This window comes from Styela clava, chromosome 15 (genome assembly GCF_964204865.1).
Source record: "Styela clava chromosome 15, kaStyClav1.hap1.2, whole genome shotgun sequence".
Lineage (NCBI taxonomy): Eukaryota > Metazoa > Chordata > Ascidiacea > Stolidobranchia > Styelidae > Styela > Styela clava.
Genome location: NC_135264.1, coordinates 7344797 through 7357464, shown reverse-complemented (window position 1 = coordinate 7357464; position 12668 = coordinate 7344797). Strand labels below are relative to the sequence as shown.

At 44.7% G+C, this 12668-nt stretch overlaps 22 non-coding genes and 19 pseudogenes across 22 annotated transcripts; all 41 read right to left on the bottom strand.

Annotated features, from left to right (window-relative positions):
- Window position 1: 1 nt before the first annotated feature.
- LOC144412268 (5S ribosomal RNA) lies at window positions 2–120 on the bottom strand (annotated as a pseudogene).
- An 81-nt stretch (window positions 121–201) lies between these two features.
- LOC144412203 (5S ribosomal RNA) lies at window positions 202–320 on the bottom strand (annotated as a pseudogene).
- An 81-nt stretch (window positions 321–401) lies between these two features.
- On the bottom strand, window positions 402–519 carry LOC144412223 (5S ribosomal RNA; annotated as a pseudogene).
- An 81-nt stretch (window positions 520–600) lies between these two features.
- On the bottom strand, window positions 601–709 carry LOC144412972 (5S ribosomal RNA; annotated as a pseudogene).
- Window positions 710–790: 81 nt separating this feature from the next.
- Window positions 791–909, bottom strand: LOC144416853 (5S ribosomal RNA). Its single transcript, XR_013472746.1, has one exon. It is a non-coding gene; the product is annotated as a 5S ribosomal RNA (ribosomal RNA).
- Window positions 910–990: 81 nt separating this feature from the next.
- LOC144417342 (5S ribosomal RNA) lies at window positions 991–1109 on the bottom strand. Its single transcript, XR_013473236.1, has one exon. It is a non-coding gene; the product is annotated as a 5S ribosomal RNA (ribosomal RNA).
- Window positions 1110–1194: 85 nt separating this feature from the next.
- Window positions 1195–1313, bottom strand: LOC144415216 (5S ribosomal RNA). The gene has a single exon (XR_013471108.1). It is a non-coding gene; the product is annotated as a 5S ribosomal RNA (ribosomal RNA).
- An 84-nt stretch (window positions 1314–1397) lies between these two features.
- On the bottom strand, window positions 1398–1516 carry LOC144416717 (5S ribosomal RNA). The gene has a single exon (XR_013472610.1). It is a non-coding gene; the product is annotated as a 5S ribosomal RNA (ribosomal RNA).
- Window positions 1517–1597: 81 nt separating this feature from the next.
- On the bottom strand, window positions 1598–1716 carry LOC144418049 (5S ribosomal RNA; annotated as a pseudogene).
- Window positions 1717–1797: 81 nt separating this feature from the next.
- Window positions 1798–1916, bottom strand: LOC144415519 (5S ribosomal RNA). The gene has a single exon (XR_013471410.1). It is a non-coding gene; the product is annotated as a 5S ribosomal RNA (ribosomal RNA).
- Window positions 1917–1997: 81 nt separating this feature from the next.
- Window positions 1998–2115, bottom strand: LOC144412852 (5S ribosomal RNA; annotated as a pseudogene).
- An 81-nt stretch (window positions 2116–2196) lies between these two features.
- On the bottom strand, window positions 2197–2315 carry LOC144415067 (5S ribosomal RNA). The gene has a single exon (XR_013470959.1). It is a non-coding gene; the product is annotated as a 5S ribosomal RNA (ribosomal RNA).
- Window positions 2316–2396: 81 nt separating this feature from the next.
- Window positions 2397–2515, bottom strand: LOC144414502 (5S ribosomal RNA). The gene has a single exon (XR_013470392.1). It is a non-coding gene; the product is annotated as a 5S ribosomal RNA (ribosomal RNA).
- An 86-nt stretch (window positions 2516–2601) lies between these two features.
- LOC144412989 (5S ribosomal RNA) lies at window positions 2602–2710 on the bottom strand (annotated as a pseudogene).
- An 81-nt stretch (window positions 2711–2791) lies between these two features.
- On the bottom strand, window positions 2792–2910 carry LOC144413850 (5S ribosomal RNA). The gene has a single exon (XR_013469741.1). It is a non-coding gene; the product is annotated as a 5S ribosomal RNA (ribosomal RNA).
- Window positions 2911–2991: 81 nt separating this feature from the next.
- LOC144415081 (5S ribosomal RNA) lies at window positions 2992–3110 on the bottom strand. Its single transcript, XR_013470973.1, has one exon. It is a non-coding gene; the product is annotated as a 5S ribosomal RNA (ribosomal RNA).
- An 81-nt stretch (window positions 3111–3191) lies between these two features.
- LOC144412204 (5S ribosomal RNA) lies at window positions 3192–3310 on the bottom strand (annotated as a pseudogene).
- An 81-nt stretch (window positions 3311–3391) lies between these two features.
- On the bottom strand, window positions 3392–3510 carry LOC144415643 (5S ribosomal RNA). Its single transcript, XR_013471535.1, has one exon. It is a non-coding gene; the product is annotated as a 5S ribosomal RNA (ribosomal RNA).
- An 81-nt stretch (window positions 3511–3591) lies between these two features.
- LOC144415215 (5S ribosomal RNA) lies at window positions 3592–3710 on the bottom strand. The gene has a single exon (XR_013471107.1). It is a non-coding gene; the product is annotated as a 5S ribosomal RNA (ribosomal RNA).
- Window positions 3711–3795: 85 nt separating this feature from the next.
- LOC144415213 (5S ribosomal RNA) lies at window positions 3796–3914 on the bottom strand. Its single transcript, XR_013471105.1, has one exon. It is a non-coding gene; the product is annotated as a 5S ribosomal RNA (ribosomal RNA).
- An 86-nt stretch (window positions 3915–4000) lies between these two features.
- LOC144412469 (5S ribosomal RNA) lies at window positions 4001–4119 on the bottom strand (annotated as a pseudogene).
- An 81-nt stretch (window positions 4120–4200) lies between these two features.
- On the bottom strand, window positions 4201–4319 carry LOC144418293 (5S ribosomal RNA; annotated as a pseudogene).
- An 81-nt stretch (window positions 4320–4400) lies between these two features.
- Window positions 4401–4519, bottom strand: LOC144417685 (5S ribosomal RNA; annotated as a pseudogene).
- Window positions 4520–4600: 81 nt separating this feature from the next.
- Window positions 4601–4718, bottom strand: LOC144418229 (5S ribosomal RNA; annotated as a pseudogene).
- An 81-nt stretch (window positions 4719–4799) lies between these two features.
- On the bottom strand, window positions 4800–4908 carry LOC144412734 (5S ribosomal RNA; annotated as a pseudogene).
- Window positions 4909–4989: 81 nt separating this feature from the next.
- LOC144416472 (5S ribosomal RNA) lies at window positions 4990–5108 on the bottom strand. Its single transcript, XR_013472365.1, has one exon. It is a non-coding gene; the product is annotated as a 5S ribosomal RNA (ribosomal RNA).
- Window positions 5109–5189: 81 nt separating this feature from the next.
- LOC144416367 (5S ribosomal RNA) lies at window positions 5190–5308 on the bottom strand. Its single transcript, XR_013472260.1, has one exon. It is a non-coding gene; the product is annotated as a 5S ribosomal RNA (ribosomal RNA).
- An 85-nt stretch (window positions 5309–5393) lies between these two features.
- Window positions 5394–5512, bottom strand: LOC144416842 (5S ribosomal RNA). The gene has a single exon (XR_013472735.1). It is a non-coding gene; the product is annotated as a 5S ribosomal RNA (ribosomal RNA).
- An 81-nt stretch (window positions 5513–5593) lies between these two features.
- On the bottom strand, window positions 5594–5712 carry LOC144418220 (5S ribosomal RNA; annotated as a pseudogene).
- An 81-nt stretch (window positions 5713–5793) lies between these two features.
- LOC144417812 (5S ribosomal RNA) lies at window positions 5794–5912 on the bottom strand (annotated as a pseudogene).
- Window positions 5913–5993: 81 nt separating this feature from the next.
- On the bottom strand, window positions 5994–6111 carry LOC144412221 (5S ribosomal RNA; annotated as a pseudogene).
- An 81-nt stretch (window positions 6112–6192) lies between these two features.
- LOC144412971 (5S ribosomal RNA) lies at window positions 6193–6301 on the bottom strand (annotated as a pseudogene).
- An 81-nt stretch (window positions 6302–6382) lies between these two features.
- On the bottom strand, window positions 6383–6501 carry LOC144416831 (5S ribosomal RNA). The gene has a single exon (XR_013472724.1). It is a non-coding gene; the product is annotated as a 5S ribosomal RNA (ribosomal RNA).
- Window positions 6502–6582: 81 nt separating this feature from the next.
- On the bottom strand, window positions 6583–6701 carry LOC144415949 (5S ribosomal RNA). Its single transcript, XR_013471843.1, has one exon. It is a non-coding gene; the product is annotated as a 5S ribosomal RNA (ribosomal RNA).
- An 81-nt stretch (window positions 6702–6782) lies between these two features.
- Window positions 6783–6901, bottom strand: LOC144416282 (5S ribosomal RNA). Its single transcript, XR_013472175.1, has one exon. It is a non-coding gene; the product is annotated as a 5S ribosomal RNA (ribosomal RNA).
- An 81-nt stretch (window positions 6902–6982) lies between these two features.
- LOC144417274 (5S ribosomal RNA) lies at window positions 6983–7101 on the bottom strand. Its single transcript, XR_013473167.1, has one exon. It is a non-coding gene; the product is annotated as a 5S ribosomal RNA (ribosomal RNA).
- Window positions 7102–7186: 85 nt separating this feature from the next.
- LOC144415064 (5S ribosomal RNA) lies at window positions 7187–7305 on the bottom strand. Its single transcript, XR_013470956.1, has one exon. It is a non-coding gene; the product is annotated as a 5S ribosomal RNA (ribosomal RNA).
- An 81-nt stretch (window positions 7306–7386) lies between these two features.
- On the bottom strand, window positions 7387–7505 carry LOC144418338 (5S ribosomal RNA; annotated as a pseudogene).
- Window positions 7506–7586: 81 nt separating this feature from the next.
- LOC144415868 (5S ribosomal RNA) lies at window positions 7587–7705 on the bottom strand. Its single transcript, XR_013471762.1, has one exon. It is a non-coding gene; the product is annotated as a 5S ribosomal RNA (ribosomal RNA).
- An 81-nt stretch (window positions 7706–7786) lies between these two features.
- Window positions 7787–7904, bottom strand: LOC144418081 (5S ribosomal RNA; annotated as a pseudogene).
- An 81-nt stretch (window positions 7905–7985) lies between these two features.
- LOC144417144 (5S ribosomal RNA) lies at window positions 7986–8104 on the bottom strand. Its single transcript, XR_013473037.1, has one exon. It is a non-coding gene; the product is annotated as a 5S ribosomal RNA (ribosomal RNA).
- Window positions 8105–12668: the final 4564 nt, after the last annotated feature.

The window sequence follows — 12668 nt, the reverse complement described above, 5'->3', positions numbered from 1 at the left end:
AAGCCTACGACACTCAGTATTCCCAGCCGGTCACCCATGCAAGTACTAACCGAGCCCGACATCGCTTAACTTCCGAGATCGAACGAGATATAGTGCATTCAACGTGGTATGGTTGTAGGCAATAAAGTAGTAGTCTATTCGGCTATTTGTATTTCGCAGTTGTTAGAAAACAGAGCAAAATCGAATGAAACGGCGACGAAAAGCCTACGACACTCGGTATTCCCAGCCGGTCACCCATGCAAGTACTAACTATGCCCGACATTGCTTAACTTCCGAGATCGAACAAGATCGGGTGCATTCAACGTTGTATGGTTGTAGGCGATAAAGTAGTAGTCTATTCGACTATTTGTATTTCGCAGTTGTTAGAAAACAAAGCAAACTCGAATGAAACGACGACGAAAAGCTTACGACACTCGGTATTCCCAGCCGGTCACCCATGCAAGTACTAACCGAACCCGACATTGCTTAACTTCCGAGATCGACGAGATCTGGTGCATTCAACGTGGTATGGTTGTAGGCGATAAAATAGTAGTCTATTCGGCTATTTGTATTTCGCAATTGTTAGAAAACAGAGCAAAATCGAATGAAACGGCGACGAAAAGCCTACGACACTCGGTATTCCCAGCCGGTCACCCATGCAAGTACTAACCGAGCCCGACATTGCTTAACTTCCGAGATTGGGTGCATTCAACGTGGAATGGTTGTAGGCGATAAAGTAGTAGTCTATTCGGCTATTTGTATTTCGCAGTTGTTGGAAAACAGAGCAAAATCGAATGAAACGGCGACGAAAAGCCTACGACACTCGGTATTCCCAGCCGGTCACCCATGCAAGTACTAACCGAGCCCGACATTGCTTAACTTCCGAGATCGAACGAGATCGGGTGCATTCAACGTGGTATGGTTGTAGGCGATAAAGTAGTAGTCTATTCGGCTATTTGTATTTCGCAGTTGTTGGAAAACAGAGCAAAGTCGAATGAAACGGCGACGAAAAGCCTACGACACTCGGTATTCCCAGCCGGTCACCCATGCAAGAACTAACCGAGCCCGACATTGCTTAACTTCCGAGTTCGAACAAGATCGGGTGCATTCAACGTGGTATGATTGTAGGCGATAAAGTAGTAGTCTATTCGGCTATTTGTATTTTGCAGTTGTTAGAAAACAGAGAAAAAACGAATGGAACGGCGACGAAAGAAAAGCCTACGACACTCGGTATTCCCAGCCGGTCACCCATGCAAGTACTAACCGAGCCCGACATTGCTTAACTTCCGAGATCGAACGAGATCGGGTGCATTCAACGTGGTATGGTTGTAGTCGATAAAGTAGTAGTCTGTTCTGCTATTTGTATTTTGCAGTTGTTAGAAAACAGAGAAAGAACGAATGGAACGGCGACGAAAAAAAGCCTACGACACTCGGTATTCCCAGCCGGTCACCCATGCAAGTACTAACCGAGCCCGACATTGTTTAACTTCCGAGATCGAACGAGATCGTGTGCATTCAACGTGGTATGGTTGTAGGCAATAAAGTAGTAGTCTATTCGGCTATTTGTATTTCGCAGTTGTTAGAAAACAGAGCAAAATCGAATGAAACGGCGACGAAAAGCCTACGACACTCGGTATTCCCAGCCGGTCACACATGCAAGTACTAACCGAGCCCGACATTGCTTAACTTCCGAGATCGAACGAGATCAGGTGCATTCACCGTGGTATGGTTGTAGGCGATAAAGTAATAGTCTATTCGGCTATTTGTATTTCGCAGTTGTTAGAAAACAGAGCAAAATCGAATGAAACGGCGACAAAAAGCCTACGACACTCGGTATTCCCAGCCGGTCACCCATGCAAGTACTAACCAAGCCCGACATTGCTTAACTTCCGAGATCGAACAAGATCGGGTGCATTCAACGTGGTATGGTTGTAGGCGATAAAGTAGTAGTCTATTCAGCTATTTGTATTTCGCAGTTGTTAGAAAACACAGCAAAATCGAATGAAACGACGACGAAAAGCTTACGACACTCCGTATTCCCAGCCGGTCACCCATGCAAGTACTAACCGAACCCGACTATGCTTAACTTCCGAGATCGACGAGATCGGGTGCATTCAAGGTGGTATGGTTGTAGGCGATAAAGTAGTAGTCTATTCGGCTATTTGTATTTCGCAGTTGTTGGAAAACAGAGCAAAATCGAATGAAACGGCGACGAAAAGCCTACGACACTCGGTATTCCCAGCCGGTCACCCAAGCAAGTACTAACCGAGCCCGACATTGCTTAACTTCCGAGATCGAACGAGATCGGGTGCATTCAACGTGGTATGATTGTAGGCGATAAAGTAGTAGTCTATTCGGCTATTTGTATTTCGCAGTTGTTGGAAAACAGAGCAAAATCGAATGAAACGGCGACGAAAAGCCTACGACACTCGGTATTCCCAGCCGGTCACCCATGAAAGTACTAACCGAGCCCGACATTGCTTAACTTCCGAGATCGAACGAGATCGGGTGCATTCAACGTGGTATGGTTGTAGGCGATAAAGTAGTAGTCTATTTGGCTATTTGTATTTCGCAGTTGTTGGAAAACAGAGCAAAAACGAATGGAACGGCGACGAAAAAAAATGCCTACGACACTCGATATTCCCAGCCGGTCACCCATGCAAGTACTAACCGAGCCCGACATTGCTTAACTTACGAGATCGGGTGCATTCAACGTGGTATGATTGTAGGCGATAAAGTAGTAGTCTATTCGGCTATTTGTATATCGTAGTTGTTGGAAAACAGAGCAAAATCGAATGAAACGGCGACAAAAAGCCTACGACACTTGGTATTCCCAGCCGGTCACCCATGCAAGTACTAACCGAGCCCGACATTGCTTAACTTCCGAGATCGAACGAGATCGGGTGCATTCAACGTGGTATGGTTGTAGGCGATAAAGCAGTAGTCTATTCGGCTATTTGTATTTTGCAGTTGTTGGAAAACAGAGCAAAATCGAATGAAACGGCGACGAAAAGCCTACGACACTCGGTATTCCCAGCCGGTCACCCATGCAAGTACTAACCTAGCCCGACATTGCTTAACTTCCGAGATCAAACGAGATCGGGTGCATTCAACGTGGTATGGTTGTAGGCGATAAAGTAGGAGTCTATTCGGCTATTTGTATTTCGCAGTTGTTGGAAAACAGAGCAAAATCGAATGAAACGGCGACGAAAAGCCTACGACACTCGGTATTCCCAGCCGGTCACCCAAGCAAGTACTAACTGAGCCCGACATTGCTTAACTTCCGAGATCGAACGATAACGGGTGCATTCAACGTGGTATGGTTGTAGGCGATAAAGTAGTAGTCTATTCGGTTATTTGTATTTCGCAGTTGTTGGAAAACAGAGCAAAATCGAATGAAACGGCGACGAAAAGCCTACGACACTCGGTATTCCCAGCCGGTCACCCATGCAAGTACTAACCGAGCCCGACATTGCTTAACTTCCGAGATCGAACGAGATCGGGTGCATTCACCGTGGTATGGTTGTAGGCGATAAAGTAGTAGTCTATTCGGCTATTTGTATTTCGCAGTTGTTGGAAAACAGAGCAAAATCGAATGAAGCGGCGACGAAAAGCCTACGACACTCGGTATTCCCAGCCGGTCACCCATGCAAGTACTAACCGAGCCCGACATTGCTTAACTTCCGAGATCGAACGAGATCGGGTGCATTCAACGTGGTATGGTTGTAGTCGATAAAGTAGTAGTCTGTTCTGCTATTTGTATTTTGCAGTTGTTAGAAAACAGAGAAAAAACGAATGGAACGGCGACGAAAGAAAAGCCTACGACACTCGGTATTCCCAGCCGGTCACCCATGCAAGTACTAACCGAGCCCGACATTGCTTAACTTCCGAGATCGAACGAGATCGGGTGCATTCAACGTGGTATGGTTGTAGTCGGTAAAGTGGTAGTCTGTTCTGCTATTTGTATTTTGCAATTGTTAGAAAACAGAGAAAAAACGAATGGAACGGCGACGAAAAAAAAAGCCTACGACACTCGGTATTCCCAGCCGGTCACCCATGCAAGTACTAACCGAGCCCGACATTGCCCAACCTCAGAGATCGAACGAGATCGGGTGCATTCAACGTGGTATGGTTGTAGGCAATAAAGTAGTAGTCTATTCGGCTATTTGTATTTCGCAGTTGTTAGAAAACAGAGCAAAATCGGATGAAACGGCGACGAAAAGCCTACGACACTCGGTATTCCCAGCCGGTCACCCATGCAAGTACTAACCGAGCCCGACATTGCTCAACTTCCGAGATCGAACGAGATCGGGTGCATTCACCGTGCTATGGTTGTAGGCGATAAAGTAGTAGTCTATTCGGCTATTTGTATTTCGCAGTTGTTAGAAAACAGAGCAAAATCGAATGAAACGGCGACGAAAAGCCTACGACACACGGTATTCCCAGCCGGTCACCCATGCAAGTACTAACCAAGCCCGACATTGCTTAACTTCCGAGATCGAACAAGATCGGGTGCATTTAACGTGGTATGGTTGTAGGCGATAAAGTAGTAGTCTATTCGGCTATTTGTATTTCGCAGTTGTTAGAAAACACAGCAAAATCGAATGAAACGACGACGAAAAGCTTACGACACTCGGTATTCCCAGCCGGTCACCCACGCAAGTACTAACCGAACCCGACATTGCTTAACTTCCGAGATCGACGAGATCGGGTGCATTCAACGTGGTATGGTTGTAGGCGATAAAGTAGTAGTCTATTCGGCTATTTGTATTTCGCAATTGTTAGAAAACAGAGCAAAATCGAATGAAACGGCGACGAAAAGCCTACGACACTCGGTATTCCCAGCCGGTCACCCATGCAAGTACTAACCGAGCCCGACATTGCTTAACTTACGAGATCGGGTGCATTCAACGTGGTATGGTTGTAGGCGATAAAGTAGTAGTCTATTCGGCTATTTGTATTTCGCAGTTGTTGGAAAACAGAGCAAAATCGAATGAAACGGCGACGAAAAGCCTACGACACTCGGTATTCCCAGCCGGTCACCCATGCAAGTACTAACCGAGCCCGACATTGCTTAACTTCCGAGATCGAACGAGATTGGGTGCATTCAACGTGGTATGGTTGTAGGCGATAAAGTAGTAGTCTATTCGGCTATTTGTATTTCGCAGTTGTTGGAAAACAGAGCAAAATCGAATGAAGCGGCGACATAAAGCCTACGACACTCGGTATTCCCAGCCGGTCACCCATGCAAGTACTAACCGAGCCCGACATTGCTTAACTTCCGAGATCGAACGAGATCGGGTGGATTCAACGTGGTATGGTTGTAGTCGATAAAGTAGTAGTCTGTTCTGCTATTTGTATTTTGCAGTTGTTAGAAAACAGAGAAAAAACGAATGGAACGGCGACGAAAAAAAAGCCTACGACACTCGGTATTCCCAGCCGGTCACCCATGCAAGTACTAACCGAGCCCGACATTGCTTAACTTCCGAGATCGAACGAGATCGGGTGCATTCAACGTGGTATGGTTGTAGGCAATAAAGTAGTAGTCTATTCGGCTATTTATATTTCGCAGTTGTTAGAAAACAGAGCAAACTCGAATGAAACGGCGACGAAAAGCCTACGACACTCAGTATTCCCAGCCGGTCACCCATGCAAGTACTAACCGAGCCCGACATCGCTTAACTTCCGAGATCGAACGAGATAGAGTGCATTCAACGTGGTATGGTTGTAGGCAATAAAGTAGTAGTCTATTCGGCTATTTGTATTTCGCAGTTGTTAGAAAACAGAGCAAAATCGAATGAAACGGCGACGAAAAGCCTACGACACTCGGTATTCCCAGCCGGTCACCCATGCAAGTACTAACTATGCCCGACATTGCTTAACTTCCGAGATCGAACAAGATCGGGTGCATTCAACGTGGTATGGTTGTAGGCGATAAAGTAGTAGTCTATTCGGCTATTTGTATTTCGCAGTTGTTAGAAAACAGAGCAAACTCGAATGAAACGACGACGAAAAGCTTACGACACTCGGTATTCCCAGCCGGTCACCCATGCAAGTACTAACCGAACCCGACATTGCTTAACTTCCGAGATCGACGAGATCTGGTGCATTCAACGTGGTATGGTTGTAGGCGATAAAATAGTAGTCTATTCGGCTATTTGTATTTCGCAATTGTTAGAAAACAGAGCAAAATCGAATGAAACGGCGACGAAAAGCCTACGACACTCGGTATTCCCAGCCGGTCACCCATGCAAGTACTAACCGAGCCCGACATTGCTTAACTTCCGAGATTGGGTGCATTCAACGTGGAATGGTTGTAGGCGATAAAGTAGTAGTCTATTCGGCTATTTGTATTTCGCAGTTGTTGGAAAACAGAGCAAAATCGAATGAAACGGCGACGAAAAGCCTACGACACTCGGTATTCCCAGCCGGTCACCCATGCAAGTACTAACCGAGCCCGACATTGCTTAACTTCCGAGATCGAACGAGATCGGGTGCATTCAACGTGGTATGGTTGTAGGCGATAAAGTAGTAGTCTATTCGGCTATTTGTATTTCGCAGTTGTTGGAAAACAGAGCAAAGTCGAATGAAACGGCGACGAAAAGCCTACGACACTCGGTATTCCCAGCCGGTCACCCATGCAAGAACTAACCGAGCCCGACATTGCTTAACTTCCGAGTTCGAACGAGATCGGGTGCATTCAACGTGGTATGATTGTAGGCGATAAAGTAGTAGTCTATTCGGCTATTTGTATTTCGCAGTTGTTGGAAAACAGAGCAAAATCGAATGAAACGGCGAAGAAAAGCCTACGACACTCGGTATTCCCAGCCGGTCACCCATGCAAGTACTAACCGAGCCCGACATTGCATAACTTCCGAGATCGAACGAGATCGGGTGCATTCAACGTGGTATGGTTGTAGGCGATAAAGTAGTAGTCTATTCGGCTATTTGTATTTCGCAGTTGTTGGAAAACAGAGCAAAATCGAATGAAGCGGCGACGAAAAGCCTACGACACTCGGTATTCCTAGCCGGTCACCCATGCAAGTACTAACCGAGCCCGACATTGCTTAACTTCCGAGATCGAACGAGATCGGGTGCATTCAACGTGGTATGGTTGTTGTCGATAAAGTAGTAGTCTGTTCTGCTATTTGTATTTTGCAGTTGTTAGAAAACAGAGAAAAAACGAATGGAACGGCGACGAAAAAAAAGCCTACGACACTCGGTATTCCCAGCCGGCCACCCATGCAAGTACTAACCGAGCCCGACATTGCTTAACTTCCGAGATCGAACGAGATCGGGTGCATTCAACGTGGTATGGTTGTAGGCAATAAAGTAGTAGTCTATTCGGCTATTTGTATTTCGCAGTTGTTAGAAAACAGAGCAAAATCGAATGGAACGGCGACGAAAAGCCTACGACACTCGGTATTCCCAGCCGGTCACCCATGCAAGTACTAACCGAGCACGACATTGCTTAACTTCCGAGATTGAACGAGATCGGGTGCATTCACCGTGGTATGGTTGTAGGCGATGAAGTAGTAGTATATTCGGCTATATGTATTTCGCAGTTGTTAGAAAACAGAGCAAAATCGAATGAAACGGCGACGAAAAGCCTACGACACTCGGTATTCCCAGCCGGTCACCCATGCAAGTACTAACCAAGCCCGACATTGCTTAACTTCCGAGATCAAACAAGATCGGGTGCATTCAACGTGGTATGGTTGTAGGCGATAAAGTAGTAGTCTATTCGGCTATTTGTATTTCGCAGTTGTTAGAAAACACAGCAAAATCGAATGAAACGACGACGAAAAGCTTACGACACTCGGTATTCCCAGTCGGTCACCCATGCAAGTACTAACCGAACCCGACATTGCTTAACTTCCGAGATCGACGAGATCGGGTGCATTCAACGTGGTATGGTTGTAGGCGATAAAGTAGTAGTCTATTCGGCTATTTGTATTTCGCAATTGTTAGAAAACAGAGCAAAATCGAATGAAACGGCGACGAAAAGCCTACGACACTCGGTATTCCCAGCCGGTCACCCATGCAAGTACTAACCGAGCCCGACATTGCTTAACTTCCGAGATCGAACGAGATGGGGTGTATTCAACGTGGTATGGTTGTAGGCCATTAAAGAAAGAACACTTAAAACCGTCCTCGACCCACTGCCCTACCTCCATCTACTTACTTACATATCTATACTCGACCTACTGCCCGACCTCCTTCAACTTTCCTATCCTCAACCAACTGCCCTAGCTCCCTCAAACATCCTATCCTTGGCCCACTACGCCACCTACCTATCCTCAACCCACTGCTCTATCTCCCCAACTTTCACATCCTCGAACTACCGCTTTATCTCCCTCAACCTCTCTCTTATCGACCTACTGTCCTATCTCCCTCAATCTACCTATCCTTGGACCCACTGCCTTATCTGCCACAACTTACCTATCTTTGACCTACGGTGCCATACTATTCGATACCTGATCTAACGGCGCTTTTTATCACGACCCGATCGCCACACTGAACTTTACTATCTTGCGACCAACTTCCATGGGTTATACTGGTCGTGTATGCCAATGAGATGATTCAATCGTACTTCGACAAAACATGATTGACAGCGTTCGTATATGTAGGCTGGAATCTCAAATATTAAACAATAACCCTAATTGACAGTTTAAAAATGTTTTACTAATTGGGCTACTGATGGTTTTTTGTTGGGAATAACGGTTTTCTAAATTTTAACAGGCCGTTTTATGCCCTTAATAATTGGCCATGTCGTCAGTCTCGTGACAAATATGATGCTGATCCGAAATAAGCAATAGTGCTCTGGTAGTATTTTTCTTCAACATTTTATAGTAAATGCGATGCCAAAGATAACGTACTAACTGCGTCCTTTGCAACTTCATTAAGTTGCATATAAGATAAGCTCAATTTTGGGACTATACGCTGAATTAAAGGGCAGTTGGTAACGCTAGCTACGACAAAACATTTCATGGCTCTAAAATAGTTTGGAAGGGATTACACTCACTGAGCGACTCATATTTTTGACTGTTTTTGTTTTTCAGCCCTCTCAGTCACGTAAAAGAAATTTGTATATACAACAGAATACGGCAGATTATTCGTTGAAAATGACTAAGCGTGCAAATATTTTATTATTTCCTCAGTGTTTTGTCTTGAACGGAAATACAAGCGACATTGAATGAGTTTCTGAAAATGAACTCAGGCATGTCGATATCGAATGACCTTTCGAAATTTTAAAAACAGTCACCTCAAACCCGATGCCACCAGTAGCTTAATTAGTAGCACATTTTTAAGCCACTCATTATGGTTATTGATTACCAATTGAGATTCCAGCCTACATTTACGAATGCCGTCAATCATGTTTTGTCGACGTACGATTGAATCATCTCATTGGCATACTCGACCAGTATAACACATGGAGGTTGGTCGCAAAATAGTAGAGTTCTTTTTGACGATCTAGTCGTGATTGTAGCGCCGTTAGGTTAGGGGCTGAGTGGTGTAGCGTCGTGTTGATGGAGGTCCGACAGTGGGTCGAGGGTGGGAAGTTTGCGGCAGATAGTGCAGTGGATGAAGGAAAGAAAAGTTGAAGGAGATATGGCAATGAGTCGAGGATTAAGAGGTTGAAGGGGATGGGAAATAGGACAGTGGGTCGAGGATAAAACGGTTGAGAGAGATAGGGCGGTGGGTCGAGGATAGGACGGTTGTGGGAGATAGGGCGGTGGGTCGAGGGTAGGAAGGTTGAGGGAGAAAGGGCAGTAACTTCACTGGCTCTGAAGTCTAAACCCGAGGTCGGCAAACTTTTGTCGTTTGCGTGCCAAAAGTACTCCGTTAAACACTTAAAACTGTCCTCGACACACTGCCCGACCTTTCTCAACTTTCCTAGACCCTCTGCTCTTTCTCCCCAACTTTCACATTCTCGAACCACCGCTTTATCTCCCTCAACCTCTCTCTTTTCGACTTACTGTCCTATCTCCCTCAACCTAGCTATCCTCAGACCCACTCCCCTATCTGCCACAACTTACTTTTGCCTACGGTGCTATACTATTCGGTACCTGACCTAACGGCGCTTTATTCACAACCCGATCGCCACACTGAACTTTACTATCTTGTGACCAACTTTCATGGGTTATACTGGTCGTGTATGCCAATGAGATGATTCAATCGTACTTCGACAAAACATGATTGACAGCATTCGTATATGTAGGCTGGAATCTCAAATATTAAACAATAACTTTAATTAGCAGTTTAAAAATGTTTTACTAATTGGGCTACTGATGCTTTTTTTTGTTGGGAATAACGGTATTCTAAATTTTAACAGGCCGTTTTTTGCCCTTAATTATTGGCCATGTCGTCAGTCTCGTGACAAATATGATTCTGGTCCGAAATAAGCGATAGTGCTCTGGTAGTATTTTTCTTCAACATTTTATAGTAAAAGCGATGCCAAAGATAACGTACTAACTACGCGGCGCTTTATTCGCGACCCGATCGCCACACTGAATTTACGATCTTGTGACCAACTTCCATGGGTTATACTGGTCGTGTATGCCAATGAGATGATTCAATCGTACTTCGACAAAAAATGATTGACAGCATTCGTATATGTAGGCTGGAATCTCAAATATTAAACAATAACCTTAATTGGCAGTTTAAAAATGTTTTACTAATTGGGCTACTGATGTTTTCTTTGTTGGGAATAACGGTTTTCTAAATTTCAACAGGCCGTTTTATGCCCTTAATAATTGGCCATGTCGTCAGTCTCGTGACAAATATCTATTTTTCTTCAACAGTTTATAGTAAATGCGATGCCAAAGATAACGTACTAACTGCGTCCTTTGCAACTTCATTAAGTTGCAGATAAGATAAGCTCAATTTTGGGACTATACGCTGAATTAAAGGGCAGTTGGTAACGCTAGCTCTAAAATAGTTTGGAAGGGATTACACTCACTGAGCGACTCATATTTTTGACTGTTTTTGATTTTTCAGCCCTCTCAGTCACGTAAAAGAAATTTGTATATACAACAGAATATGGCAGAACATTCGTTGAAAATGACTGCAAATATTTTATTATTTCCTCAGTGTTTTGTCTTGAACGGAAATACAAGCGACATTGAATGAGTTTCTGACAATGAACTCAGGCATGTCGATATCGAATGACCTTTCGAAATTTTAAAAACAGTCACCTCAAACCCGATGCCACCAGTAGCTTAATTAGTAGCATATTTTTAAGCCACTCATTATGGTTATTGATTACCAATTGAGATTCCAGCCTACATTTACGAATGCCGTCAATCATGTTTTGTCGACGTACGATTGAATCATATCATTGGCATACTCGACCAGTATAACACATGGAGGTTGGTCGCAAGATAGTAGAGTTCTTTTTGACGATCTATTCGTGATTGTAGCGTCGTTAGGTTAGGGGCTGAGTGGTGTAGCGTCGTGGCTCGAAGGTAAGTAAGTTGATTGAGGTCCGACAGTGGGTCGAGGGTGGGAAGTTTGAAGCAGATAGTGCAGTGAATGAAGGAAAGAAAAGTTGAAGGAGATATGGCAATGAGTCGAGGATAAAGAGGTTGAAGGGGATGGGAATAGGACAGTGGATCGAGGATAGGACGGTTGAGGAAGATAGGGCGTTGGGTCGAGGATAGGAAGGTTGAGGGAGGTGGAGCAGTTGGGCGAGGGAGACAGGGCAGAGGATCGAGAATAGGAAAGGGCAGTGGGTGGCGGATTTGTGTGACTGTTTAACTTCACTGGCTCTGACGTCTAAACCAGAGGTCGGCAAACTTTTGTCGTTTGCGGGCCAAAATTACTCCGTTAAAGAAAGAAAACTTAAAACCGTCCTCGACCAACTTGCCCTACCTCCATCTACTTACTTACCTATCTATACTCGACCTACTGCCCGACCTCCTTCAACTTTCCTATCCTCAACCGACTGCCCTAGCTCCCTCAAACATCCTATCCTCGGCCCACTACGCCACCTACCTATCCTCGACCCACTGCTCTATCTCCACAACATTCACATCCTTGAACTACCGCTTCATCTCCCTCAACCTCTCTCTTTTCGACCTACTGTCCTATCTCCCTCAACCTATCTATCCTTGGACCCACTGCCTTATCTGCCACAACTTACCTATCTTTGACCTACGGTGCCATACTATTCGATACCTGACCTAACGGCGCTTTATTCACGACTTGATCGCCACACTGAACTATACTATCTTGCGACCAACTTCCATGGGTTATACTGGCCGTGTATGCCAATGAGATGATTCAATCGTACGTCGACAAAACATGATTGACAGCATTCGTATATGTAGGCTGAAATCTCAAATATTAAACAATAACCTTAATTGGCAGTTGAAAAATGTTTTACTAATTAGGCTACTGATGGTTTTTTGTTGGGAATAACAGATTTCTAAATTTTAATAGGACGTTTTATGCCCTTAGTAATTGGCCATGTCGTCAGTCTCGTGACAAATATGATGCTGATCCGAAATGAGCAATAGTGTTCAGGTCCGTATAAGTATTTTTCTTCAACATTTTATAGTAAATGCGATGCCAAAGATTACGTAATAACTGCGTCCTTTTCAACTTCATTATTAAGTTGCAAATAAGATAAGCTCAATTTTGAGACTATGCGCTGAATTAAAGGGAAGTTGGCAACGCTAGCTACG